Source organism: Arachis stenosperma, chromosome 1 (assembly GCF_014773155.1).
Source record: "Arachis stenosperma cultivar V10309 chromosome 1, arast.V10309.gnm1.PFL2, whole genome shotgun sequence".
NCBI lineage: Eukaryota > Viridiplantae > Streptophyta > Magnoliopsida > Fabales > Fabaceae > Arachis > Arachis stenosperma.
The window spans coordinates 57,735,679-57,749,790 of record NC_080377.1 but is presented as its reverse complement, the minus strand read 5'-3'; the positions used below and the strand labels follow the sequence as shown (position 1 = coordinate 57,749,790).

The 14,112-nt window shown below is 35.6% G+C and overlaps 1 non-coding gene across 1 annotated transcript; it reads right to left on the bottom strand.

The window, feature by feature from the left end:
* Positions 1 to 12,066: 12,066 nt before the first annotated feature.
* On the bottom strand, positions 12,067 to 12,170 carry LOC130953607 (small nucleolar RNA R71). The gene has a single exon (XR_009075774.1). It is a non-coding gene; the product is annotated as a small nucleolar RNA R71 (small nucleolar RNA).
* Positions 12,171 to 14,112: the final 1,942 nt, after the last annotated feature.

Genomic DNA, 14,112 nt, shown 5'->3' with positions numbered 1-14,112 from the left:
ATAAGGTGGCTATTAATCACTATACTTTAATAACAGTTTTATTTTCACGTATCCTATTATAGTAATTCTCTAATCCAATAGTGAGAACTAACGAGGAGGATGTTCTCACTCCCTTACAGGTCTTTTCTTCTCAGGTTATGGACAACGAAGTTCAGAAGAGTTTATTTATTTCGTTTCTGTTTAAACAATATTTTGTTTTGTATTAGTTACTTTTTCCTCGCATTTATCGTTACAAGTTTTTATAAGAGGGATAGGATTTTGGTTATGAAATGCTTGTAAATTAATGCTATGTATATATATATATATATATATATATATATATATATATATATATATATATATATATATATATGTATATATGTATGTATTCTTTGTAAGTATTGTAAGTTGTATTTTAAGTATGGATGTGTGTGTTCAACAATCTGGTCTTTTGAAAAATATGGCTTAACTTTTAAACAGGCTCCTATTTTAGTATTAAATAATTTAAGAGTCGTCATAATTCCCGAACTATCAGAATAGCGTAGCCGGAAGTGTGAGACTTTGATTGTTAGGGTGTTACACTATGATCCACCTCCAACTTAGTAAGAATCAACCGTCAAACTAGTGACATTAAAGAAGCGCTTGTTGGGAGGAAACGCAACTGTCGATAACCTTTTATTTTGTCTTTAATTTCATTTTTTTTAATTTTGTTTGTTTAATTTGAATAAGATTTTGCATCACTTAATTCCTTTCACTAGATAATCATGATTATTCATATTTCCTTCACCACTATTTTTCTTTTTTGCTTGAGGCAAGCAACCATTCTAAGGTTGGTGTTGGAGGCTATACTCTATATAGCCTAGAAAGATGATGAAGAGGAAAGTAACTCTATCCTTTAGCTTTTATTTCTTATATCTTACATCTATTTTTGTTCTTAGTTAATAGTCATGATTCATTCATATTTCATGTCAGCTTACTTTTAAAATTGCTTGCACCCAATATCTTTAAACATGAAACAAAGAGTTTTTGAATGGAAAAAGTTGAAGAAAATTTTTTAAATTTGGGGCAAGTGAGATTAAAAAAAATGGAGGTTCTGATAATATGAGTATCTCATGAGGTTATATGTTTGTGAAAACTTGCACAGGGAGCTCTAAGACATGGAATAAAGTTTAGAAAAGTATTATGGAGGATCTCAAAAATCAATAAAACCAAGAAGCAACATGAAAAGAAAAGGAAAACAAAAGATCAAGGCCTAAGGCTCTGAACACCAATGGCTAGGAAGGTTCAAAAGAACCAAAGCTTAAAGAGTTGTTTTCATAGTTAAGTGCTTGTGGTGTGATTGTGTTGAGGAAATCTTGAGACAAAACATTTAGGGTCAAAGCCAAGTGCAAATAACCCCAAAAAAGAGAAGCCAAAGGCTTTGAGTACCATTGACTGGGAAGAATAAAAAGAAGCACGGACTCAAAGGGTTCCCAAGTTAAGTGCTTGTGGTGTTTTTGTGTCGAGCAAAGTTTGAGACAACATTTAGAGTCACGGCTAGGCTCAAGGTGCAAAGCACCCAATAAAAGAAAAGGGAAGAATGTCTTCAAGGTAAAAATATATAAAGAGACCTCCATAATATCATACGAATGGAATTTCTAAGTTCTAAGACTTTCAATTGTAAGCCTAGCAAGCACAGGAATCCATACATGATCACAAAATTCAGAGTTCACCTCATTGTCACTTGATCACTTCACTCACAAAAATGTCAAGCAATTCTTCAACCCACTCCAATTTTAGAGGACTCTGGTATGCGAAATTGTGATCACACTTTTCACAACTCCACACAACTAACCAGCAAATGCACTGGGTCGTCCAAGTAATACCTTACTTGAGTAAGGGTCGATCCCACAGAGATTGACGACTTGAAGCAAGCTATGGTCATCTTGTAAATCTCAGTCAGGCAGATTCAAATGGTTATGAGGATTTGATAATTAAAAGATAAATAAAGTGGAAAATAACATAGAGATACTTATGTAATTCATTGGTGGGAATTTCAGATAAGCGTTTGGAGATGCTTTGTTGCCTCTGAACCTCTGCTTTCCTATTGCCTTCATCCAATCATGCGTCCTCCCTTCCATGGCAAGCTGTATGATCCTCTCAGTGAAAATGGTCCGGCTACAGTCTCTGTACGGCTAATCAACTGTCGGATTTATCGTCTCAGATGAAAAATACCATGCACAGCTACCGCAGGGCTAATCATCTGTCAGTTCTTACTAGCGACGAAATAAGATCCATTGATCCTTTTGCACAATATCACTGCGCCCAACATTCACAAGTTTGAAGCTCCTTACAGTCATCCCTTCCCAGATCCTACTCAGAATACCACAGACAAGGTTTAGAATTTCCAGATCTCAGGAATGCTGTCTAGTGTTTTAGCCTATACCACGAAGATCCTAATCTCAGATTCAAATGCTCTGATGTCAGGAGAGACGATGTGAATCATTGATTATAGACCCAAGAGAATATACTCTGGCTGTCGTCCAATGACTACATTGAACATCATGTAGACCGCTTTGTGGTTGTCAGGCACGCGGATCTTGGCTAAGCGAGTACTGAAGATAGAGGGTGATTGTCACGGGTCACCCTTTCAATCTGACTTAACTGAATTAAGTACAAGAGTATATCTTGTAGAAGAAGTAGGCGTGAATTGAATGAAAACCATAGTACTTGCATTAATTCATGAGGAACAGCAGAGCTCCTCACCTTAATCTATGAGATGTAGAAACTCCACCGTTGAAAATATATAAGAACAAAAGGTTTAGGCATGGCCGAATGGCCAGCCTCCAAAAAGGGTTCGAAGAACTCCCAAAAGGTCAAAGACTCTGAATACAATAGTAAAAGTGCTATTTATACAAAACTAGTAAACTAGGTTTACAGAAAATGAGTAGATAGTGCAGAAATCCACTTCCGGGGCACACTTGGTGTGTGTTTGGGCTGAGCCTTGAAGCTTTCACGTGCATAGGCCATCCTTGAAGTTTAACTCCAGCTTTGGTGCCAGTTCCGGCATTTTATGCTAGAGAAGGGTCTCTGGTGGGCGTTTGGACGCCAGTTTGAGCCATCAAATCTTGGGCAAAGTATAGACTATTATAAATTGCTGGAAAGCCCAAGATGTCGACTTTCCAATGCAATTGAGAGCGCGCCAATTGGGCTTCTATAACTCCAGAAAATCCACTTTGAGTGCAGGGAAGTCAGAATCCAACAGCATCTGCAGTCCTTTCTTGCCTCTGAATCAGATTTTGGCTCAGGTCCCTCAGTTTCAGCCAGAAAATATCTGAAATCACAGAAAAACACACAAAGTCATAGTAAAGTCCAGAAATGTGATTTTTGCATAAAAACTAATAAAAATATACTAAAAAGTAACTAAAACATACTAAAAACTACTTAAAAACAATGCCAAAAAGCATATAAATTATCCGCTCATCAGACTCCTTTGTGCATAGTTCTTTTCTTACTTGGCAACAAGCAAGATCTTAAGTTTGGTGTTGTAATGCATGAGCATATTTAGTTATTTTCTTTAGTATATCTTTCAATAAAGTTAGTGAATCCCTATTCTTAATTAAGATTTTAGTGCTTTAATCAATATTTCTTGAAGTTGCTTTGAACTTTGGTACGTGTAAAAAAGTGTTGAAAATAAGCAAGAATAAGGATGAAAAGAAAGAAAGCAAAAGAAGGTCTAGGAACCAAGACACTAAGAGGCAGAGGAAGAAGGGATCAAACAGAAAGCTCTCTAGACCAAACAGAGAGCTCTCTGGACCAAGAATGCAAAAAAAGAATCTCTTGGAGTATTGGAGGAAAGCCATGCATTATACGCATGGAATGGTGCATATAACGCACCAACTTTTACACCTCTCAATGGCCACACAAAACCCACACATTATATGCATGGCATTTGGCGTATATACACTAAAACATGACGTCTTCACACTCTAACGAGTATAAATTGAGCTAGAGAGATTCAAATAAAGCAGTTCTAGTGACGTTAGAAAGCTAACATTTAGAGGTTTTCCACAATATATAATAGTTTATAGTGAACATGCATCTAGTACAGCCTCCTGCCGTGTTGAAGGAAGCCATAGTCAAGCCACAAAAAGCATTTTCAGGAAGAAAAAGAAGCCATGCGTTATATGCATGAAATGGTGCATATAATACACCAAATCACCCCTTCAAGTAGCAACCCCCAAGCCATGCGTTATACTTGAGACTCCATGTGTATAATTCATGGGCTTGGAACATCTCTAGTGGCTTGCATGAATTCTTACGTTATACTTGGGAATTCCCGCATTATACGTGAGAATTCATGCGTTATACGCGAGAATTCCTATGTTATACTTGCCAAGCCTCATAGAGACCAAATATTCAAAGCATCCACATGCAAAAGTTTTTGCAAACCCATATCCTTAGTTTTCTAAAAATTTAAGCATATCAAGTTTACTTTGTTGTTTGCTATATTGTAGGCTTTTCAAAACATTACATGTTTGTCAATATCAAAAAGGAAAAAATTGTTAGAATTGCTACTCTTGTTGAATTCATGTTCTTGTTCTTATAATTATATGCATGCTTATGTGTTGCGATGAATGACAACATGTAATTTTCATTCATGAGGTAACTAGTGTTTTGAAAAGTAGCAAACTTAATCTTTTACTCAACTTTATCGTAATCTCTTGATTGACTATATGGTAAATGGAAATAAAATTGCATGACTTATGTTATATGATATAACATCAAGTTTGATGGACGATTTTGAAGGAAAAGAAGTTTTGACAAAAATTCAATGTTAAAAAAATTACCATTTTATAAGGATAGAAATCGATTTTTACAAGAGAATTCTTACATCAAACTCAAGCACAAACTGATCAAGGAATCATCATGCATACCATGAGGATGATATGACAAAAGGAAATCATAGAAACAAGGTTTAGTTGTAGGATTTTAGTTTTTACTTGTCAACAATATATCAAGTTTATATCTCAAGTTAAAATTATGTTTTAATCACAATAAAATAATTTTTAACCTATGATATTAAAAATTGATGATTGAGGGAAAGTATGGGTCATGTCATGATAATCCTAGTTTGTTTATAATGAATTATGGGAGTAGGACCCAACCTAATAATGCACAAGGTGCCAAAATTTGAAATTCAAATTTGTTAAAAACTAAGCCTATAAGATCGATCCCTATGTTAAACAGGAGGATCGATCCTCACGAGATGCTGAGGCAAATTTTGTCTAAATTAAACTAGAGGATAGATCCTAAACTTTGAGGGTCGATCCTATATGTCATTGGGGACACAAGATCCTATCAAAAGTGTGTGTTTTAGAATCATTTGCTCTCTCCACTTACTCCTAACGTATATGGAAGCATGGAGGCCGATAAATTGAGGTCTTGATCCTTTATTTCAAAGGACAACATTCTCCTCTCCTATAAGATTTTATTGTGATCAAATTTCATAAATTTTCAAAGTTATTTTCAGCAATATTTGAGAGATAGCTTGAGATTACTCTAGTGCTTCATTTGTAACCAAGGTTACGAGAACTGGATCGGTCATTAAACTGGTCAAGTGACTAGTTCAATGATTCAATGGTTCAACCAGGATCCAACTGTGGTTGAACTAGTTTCACTAAATATATAATAAAATTATTAAAAATTCAATACATAATTTTAAATATACAAATTCAATAATTTTTTAACTAATAAAATTCAAAAATTTTATAATTTGAGAATAATTTATTCATATTTTATCATTAAAAATCTATAAAATAAATTTTTTAATTAAAAATCCATCATCCGCGGAACTTTTCCCTCCTTTTTTACTCTCCAATCCATCCAAGAATTGAAACATTTGTCGCCAAGCCTGGCCACATCCAAGCTAAAGTCCAGTGGTTCAACACCGACCCCCAGAAATCCCAAGCAACCTTACAACAAAAAATTTAGAAACACAAACTTACACTTAAAAATTCAATCCATCAGCAACAAAAGAATTTAGAGCCACAACAAATTTCAACAAAAAACTTCCAATCTAAGTATTCAACAACAAAAACTCAGAAAATTCAAAATCCAAATCCACAGACATCTAAAAATAGAAAAACTAATCAAAACAATCCAAACATAACATTCAAACTAGATTCAAAATCACATAAGCAACAATCGAACTCAAAACACAATCCCAACTCAGAATCCAAAATCCATAATACAGAATGATTAATTCATATAATTAACAAAATCCAAAAAATTAACTGAAAAAAAAAACTAATTAACTCACTACAGCAAGCAATTTATATAGTTAACAAAATAAAAGAAATTAATTGACAACAATAACCGAAGAATTCACTGCGGTAGAGAGTGATATTCAATGTAGCATTCAAAATCCAGATTCCGAAATTGAACTTATATCAAAATTACATTCAGCAAAATCCAAAAATACAGACTCATTAATTCATATAATTAACAAAATAAAAAAACCCCAAGAACTCACCGGTCACCGCAGCAAAGAGCAAAGAAAGCCTAGAGTTCCAGAACGACCAGGACGACGACGACGACCAGACAACACCGACGCTAAACTTCAAAGTTCAAACGACCAAACAATGACGCTTCTGACACCCACTTCGATCTGCAACGGTGAGTTCTTTCTGTGCGGTGACAGCAGCTCCTATTCAGCGTCGATTGTGGTAGAGTGGTAGGGACGTTGGCCTTCGTTAGAGTTGGAGGATGATTGGAAGCAGAAATTATGGTTGAGGTGTGGTGACTGGTGAGGGAGTGAGAGACTGAGGAGTGAAGGGCTGAGGGCTCTTCTTTGGGTTGGGTCTCAGCATGTTCAGTAATGGACTAATGGATTTGTGTTGTGTTTATTTTTTTTGCGTCAAAACGACGCAGTTTCGGGCTAGCATAAAAAATTGACACCTTTAAAAACCTGGCCGGTTCGGCCGGTTCACCAGTTAACCACTGGTTTGACCGATTTTTTCACCCGTTTTTTGTAGAAAGGTTTTGAGAGTCAACCGGACCAGCCAGGTGACCGATTCCCAGTTAACCCGGTTGAACTGGCCGGTCCGGTCCGATTTTTAGAACCTTGTTTGTAACCATATACTCTTTTGAGAGAGCTTGTTATTTCTAAGTTTCACTATCACATATTGCAAAATAAAAGTTTTATAGATCTTATTGATTATTGAGAGACTTAAAGGTTATTTTCTCTAAGTAGTGAGAATTGCTAAATGCTATAGCCAGCAAGGATACTTAAGATTATCAAGTATTCAAGGAAAAATACTTTAAGTTGGAATTACTTGAAGGAGTCTCTAAGTAGAGTGACTTAATCGATATGGTAATTACATATCTTGAGGTGTTCATCAAGTGCCCTATCTCATAGCAATTTATCAAGCACCGTATAAGCTAGCTTGGTGATATGGTGAAAATCTCCGCACTGTGGCAGGGAGGACTAGATGTAGAAAAAAAAGTTTACACCAAACCATAATATGTCATGCTTGCACATCTTCTTAATCCTTAAACTCCTTATATTTCTTGAAATTTACATTTCTAAAGTGGTGTGTAAAGTTTACTTCTTGTAAGTGCTTGAAAACTTGTTCAAGCCCTTGGAAATATTTTTGTACGAAACCACTTGTATTTAAGCTTTCATTTAATTTATACAAGTGGTACAAAAAATATTAAGTATGTGGTTTAAACGCTTGAAGTTCGTTTATAAGCCCACGAAAAAATAGAAATATGTTGGTTTTATTTGCAAGTTTATATTTTCACAATTTAAGTTTTCATCTATATTTCACAAAGCTTTTAATTGGTAATTGATGAGCGGATAATTTATACGCTTTTTGGCACTTTTTTAGGTAGTTTTTAGTAGGATCTAGCTACTTTTAGGGATGTTTTCATTAGTTTTTATGCTAAATTCACATTTCTGGACTTTACTATGAGTTTGTGTATTTTTTTGTGATTTCAGGTAACTTCTGGCTGAAATTGAGGGACCTGAGCAAAACTCTTATAGAAGGCTGACAAAGGACTAATGATGCTGTTGGATTCTGACCTCCCTGCACTCGAAATGGATTTTCTGGAGCTACAGAATTCCAAATGGCATGCTCTCAACGACGTTGGAAAGTAGACATCCAGATCTTTCTAGAAATATATAATAGTTTATACTTTATTCGAGATTAGATGACGCAAACTGGCACTCAACGCCAGTTCTATGCTGCATTCTGGAGTCAAACGCCAGAAACACGTCACAAATCAGAGTTGAACACCAAAAACACGTTACAACTTGGCGTTCAACTCCAAAAGAAGCCTCTGCATGTGTAAAGCTCAAGTTTAGCCTAAGCACACACCAAGTGGGCCCCGGAAGTAAATTTCTGCAACAATTACTTATTTCTGTAAACCCTAGTAGCTAGTCTAGTATAAATAGAACATTTTACTATTGTACTAGGTGTCCTTTTTACCATTCGGTCTTTGACCACATCTTTGGTCTCAGTTTTAATTAATTATTCATCTTAGGAGACTATTGATCACGTTTATGGGGGCTGGCCATTCGGCCATGCCTGGACCACTATCACTTATGTATTTTCAACAGTGGAGTTTCTACACACCATAGATTAAGGGTGTGGAGCTCTGCTGTACCTCGAGTTTTAATGCAATTACAACTATTTTCTATTTAATTCAGTTTATTCCTGTTCTAAGATATTTGTTGCACTTCACCATGATGAATGTGATGATCCGTGACACTCATCATCATTCTCATCTATGAACGCGTGACTGACAACCACTTCCGTTCTACCTCAGATCGAACGCATATCTCTTAGATTCCTTAATCAGAATTTTCGTGGTATAAGCTAGAATTGATGGAGGCATTCATGAGAATCCGGAAAGTCTAAACCTTGCCTGTGGTATTCCGAGTAGGATTCAGGGATTGAATGACTGTGACGAGCTTCAAACTCGCGATTGTTGGGTGTGATGACAAACGCAAAAGAATCAATGGATTCTATTTCGGCATGATCGAGAACTAACAGATGATTAGTCGTGCTGTGACAGAGCATTTATACCATTTTTACTGAGAGGATGGGATGTAGCCATTGACAACGGTGATGCCCTACATACAACTTGCCATGGAAAGGAGTAAAAAGGATTGGATGAAGGCATTAGGAAAGCAGAGATTCAAAAGGAGCACAGCATCTTCATACACCTATCTGAAATTCCCACCAATGATTTACATAAGTATTTCTATCTTTGTTTTCTAGTTATTTCTTATTATTATTCGAAAACTCCATAACCAATTATTATCCGCCTAACTGAGATTTACAAGATGACCATAGCTTGCTTCATACCAACAATCTCCGTGGGATTGACCCTTACTCACGTAAGGTTTATTACTTGGACGACCCAGTGCACTTGCTGGTTAGTTGTGCAAGGTTGTGAAGAAAGTGCTGAGTTATAAACGCGCATACTAAGTTGAATGCCATTATTAGAGATCACAATTTCGTGCACCAAGTTTTTTGCGCCATTGCCAGGGATTGTTCGAGTTTGGACAACTGACGGTTCATCTTGTTGCTCAGATTAGGTAATTTTCTTTTTGTTTTATTTTCAAAAATTTTTCAAAAATATTTCAAAAAAAAAGTTTTACTTCTGTTTTCGAAAATTTTTCAAAATTCTTAAGAATGGACTCTAGCGTTTCATGTAACATGTTGAAGCCTGGCTGGCTGTAAAGCCATATCCAAATCCTTTTGGAATGAGACTTCAACTAATCACCTCAATGCATGTAATGCCATCCTAAAGCTGGCTGGCTATTAAGCCATGTCCAACCCCTGGATTGGAGCTTTAGGCTAACATTGAAAGATTCCTGGAATTCTTAAAAATTTTGAATTTCTTATTTTCTTTTTCCTATATGTTTTTCGAAAAATATAAAATAAAATCCAAAAAAATTATAAAATCGAAAGAAATCAAAAATATTTTGTATTTCTTGTTTGAGTCTTGAGTCAATTTTTAAGTTTGGTGTCAATTGCATATTTCTAAAAAAATTTTATGTATTTTTCGAAAATTCATGCATGGTGTTCTTCATGATCTTCAAGTTGTTCTTGGTAAGTCTTCTTGTTTGATCTTGATGTTTTCTTGTTTTGTGTCTTTTGTTCTTTTTCATGTGCATTTTTGCATTCATAGTGTCTAAGCATTAAAGATTTCTAAGTTTGGTGTCTTGCATGTTTTCCTTGCATAAAAAATTTTTCAAAAATATGTTCTTGATGTTCATCATGATCTTCAAAGTGTTCTTCATGTTCATCTTGACATTCATAGTGTTCTTGCATGCATCATGTGTTTTGATCCAAAATTTTCATGTTTTGGGTCATAATTGTGTTTTCCTCTCTCATCATTAAAATTTTAAAAAAAATATCTTTTCCTTTTTTTCTCTCAAAATTTCGAAAATTTGAGTTGACTTAGTAAAAAATTTTTAAAATTAGTTAGTTCTTATAAGTCAAGTCAAATTTTCAATTTTAAAAATCTTATCTTTTCAAAACTTTTACAAAAATCAAATCTTTTTCATTTTTTTATGATTTTCGAAAATTAGAAAATATTTTTCAAAATCTTTTTCTTAAATTTTATTTCAAATTTTCGAAACTTAACTAACAATTAATGTGATTGATTCAAAAATTTGAAGTTTGTTACTTTCTTGTCAAGAAAGGTTCAATCTTTAAATTCTAGAATCATATCTTTTAGTTTCTTGTTAGTCAAGTAATTAATTTTAATTTTAAAAATCAAATCTTTTTCAAAATATCTTTTCTATCATATATTTTTCAAAATTTTATCTTTTTCAAAAATTTAATTTAAAAATATCTTTTCCACTTTCTTATCTTTTCAAAATTGATTTTCAAATCTTTTTCAACTAACTAATTAACTTTTTGTTTGTTTCTTATCTTTTTCAAAAACCACCTAACTACTTTTCCCTCTCTAATTTTCGAAAATCACTTCCCTCTTTTTCAAAATTTCTTTTAATTAATTAATTGTTTTAAATTTTAATTTTAATTTTATTTCTTCTCTTAAACTATTTGAAAAAAAAAAGACACTTTGGGATTGCTGAAGAACAGACGAAATAATAAAGCAACGGAACCATCATAGTATTTTATAAATACTTCAAACAAAAAAGGAAGGATGGTTATTGGATCATTTACTGATGCTGATCTGGGTCTGATAGACCTAGTATATGTTCTATTTCTTTGATGGAAGGTCTAAATCAATTCCATAGTAGAGCCATATGCAATCCGCAAAAGATGCCTGTACGGTTGTTCGATTCTTCAAAAATCACTAACTCTTTTTCAAAATTTATTTTCGAAATTCTCCCCCTCTCATCTTCTTCTATTTATTTATTTACTAACACTTCTCTTCATCTCACGAATCTGAACCTATCTTCACCCTTGTGTTTGAATTCTTAACTATTCTCCTTCTTCTATTCCTTTCTTCTTCTACTAACATAAAGGAATCTCTATCATGTGACATAGAGGATTCCTCTTCCTTTTCTGTTCTCTTCTTTCTCATATGAGTAGGAACAAGGAAAAAGGCATTCTTGTTGAAGCTGATCCTGAATCTGAAAGGACTCTGAAGAGGAAACTAAGAGAAGCTAAATTACAACAATCTATAAACAATCTTACTGAAATTTTCGAACAAGAAAAGGATATGGCAGCCGAACCCAACAACAATAATGCAAGAAGGATGCTCGGCGATTATACTACACCTACTTTCAAGTTTGATGGAAGAAGCAACTCAATTCCTGCCATTGGAGCAAACAATTTTGAGCTGAAACCTCAACTAGTTGCTCTAATGCAACAAAACTGCAAGTTTCATGGACTTCCATCAGAAGATCCCTACCAGTTTTTAACTGAGTTCTTGCATATCTGTGAAACTGTTAAGACTAATGGAGTAGATCCTGAAGTCTACAGGCTCATGCTTTTCCCTTTTGCTGTAAGAGACAGAGCTAGAACATGGTTGGACTAACAACCTAAGGATAGCCTGGACTCTTGGGATAAGCTGGTCACGACCTTCTTGGTTAAATTCTTTCCTCCTCAAAAGCTGAGCAAGCTTAGAGTGGATGTTCAGACCTTCAAGCAAAAAGATGGTGAATCCCTCTATGAAGCTTGGGAAAGATACAAGCAGATGACCAAAAAGTGTCCTTCTGACATGTTTTCAGAGTGGACCATGATAGATATATTCTACTATGGTCTGTCTGAGTTCTCTAAGATGTCATTGGATCATTCTGCAGTTGGATTCATTTACCTAAAGAAAATGCTTGCAGAGGCTCAGGAACTTATTGAAATGGTTGCAAATAACCAATTCATGTACACTTCTGAGAGGAATTCCGTGAATAATGGGACGCCTCAGAGGAAAGGAGTTCTTGAAATTGATGCTCTGAATGCCATATTGGCTCAGAACAAAATGTTGACTCAGCAAGTCAACATGATTTCTCAAAGTCTGAATGGATGGCAAAATGCATCCAACAGCACTAAAGAGGCATCTTTTGAAGAAGATGCTTATGATCCTGAAAACCCTGTAATGGCAGAGGTAAATTACATAGAGGAAGCCTTTGGCAACACCTATAATCCCTCATGGAGAAATCATCCAAATTTCTCATGGAAGGATCAACAAAAGCCTCAACAAGGCTTTAATAATGGTGGAAGAAACAGGTTTAGCAATAGCAAGCCTTTTCCATCATCTTCTCAGCAACAGACAGAGAATTCTGAGCAGAGCACCTCTAACTTAGCAAATATAGTCTCTGATCTGTCTAAGGCCACTTTAAGCTTCATGAGTGAAACAAGGTCCTCCATCAGAATTTTGGAGGCACAAGTGGGCCAGCTGAGTAAAAAAGTCACTGAAACTCCTCCTAGTACTCTCCCAAGTAATACTGAAGAGAATCCAAAAAGAGAGTGCAAGGCCATTGACATAATCAACATGGCCGAACCTAGAAAGGTAGGAGAGGACGTGAATCCCAATGAGGAAAACCTCAGGGGATGTCTCTCAACCAAGAAGGAGTTCCTTATTGAGGACTTAAAGGAATCTGAAGGTCATATAGAGACCATAGAGATCCCATTAAACCTCCTTCTGCCATTCATGAGCTCTGAAAACTATTCTTCCTCTGAAGAGGATGAAGATGTAACTAGAGAGCAAGTTGCTCAATATCTAGGAGCCATCATGAAGCTAAATGCCAAGTTGTTTGGTATTGAGACTTGGGAAGGTGAACCTCCCTTGCTCATTGGTGAACTAGATACATGGGTTCAGCAAACTTTACCTCAAAAGAAACAAGATCCTGGTAAATTCTTAATACCCTGTACCATAGGCACCATGACCTTTGAAAAGGCTCTGTGTGATCTAGGGTCAGGCATAAATCTTATGCCACTCTCTGTAATGGAGAAGCTGGGGATCATTGAGGTACATCATGCCATATTCTCATTGCAAATGGCAGACAAGTCAGTAAGACAAGCTTATGGATTGGCAGAGGACGAGTTGGTAAAAGTTGAAGGCCTTTACATCCTTGCTGATTTCATAATCTTAGACACTAGGAAGGAGGATGATGAATGCATCATCCTTGGAAGACCTTTCCTAGCCACAGCAGAAGCTGTGATAGATGTTAACAGAGGAGAATTAGTCCTTCAATTGAATGGGGACTACTGGTGCACGAAATTGTGATCTCTACTTTGCACAACTCAAACAATCCCCGGTAATGGCTCCAAAAACTTGGTGCTCAATACCATGGTCTAAACATAATTTCACAACTTCACACAACTAACCAGCAAGTGCACTGGGTCGTCCAAGTAATAAACCTTATGCGAGTAAGGGTCGATCCCACGGAGATTGTTGGTATGAAGCAAGCTATGGTCATCTTGTAAATCTCAGTCAGGCGGATTCAAATGGTTATAGAGGATTGATAATTAAAAGATGAATAAAACATAAAATAAAGATCGAGATAATTATGTAATTCATTGGTGAGAATTTCAGATAAGCGCATGGAGATGCTTTGTCCCTTCCGTCTCTCTGCTTTCCTACTGTCTTCATCCAATCCTTCTTACTCCTTTCCATGGCAAGCTGTATGTTGGGCATCACCATTGTCAGTGGCTACAGTCCCGTCCT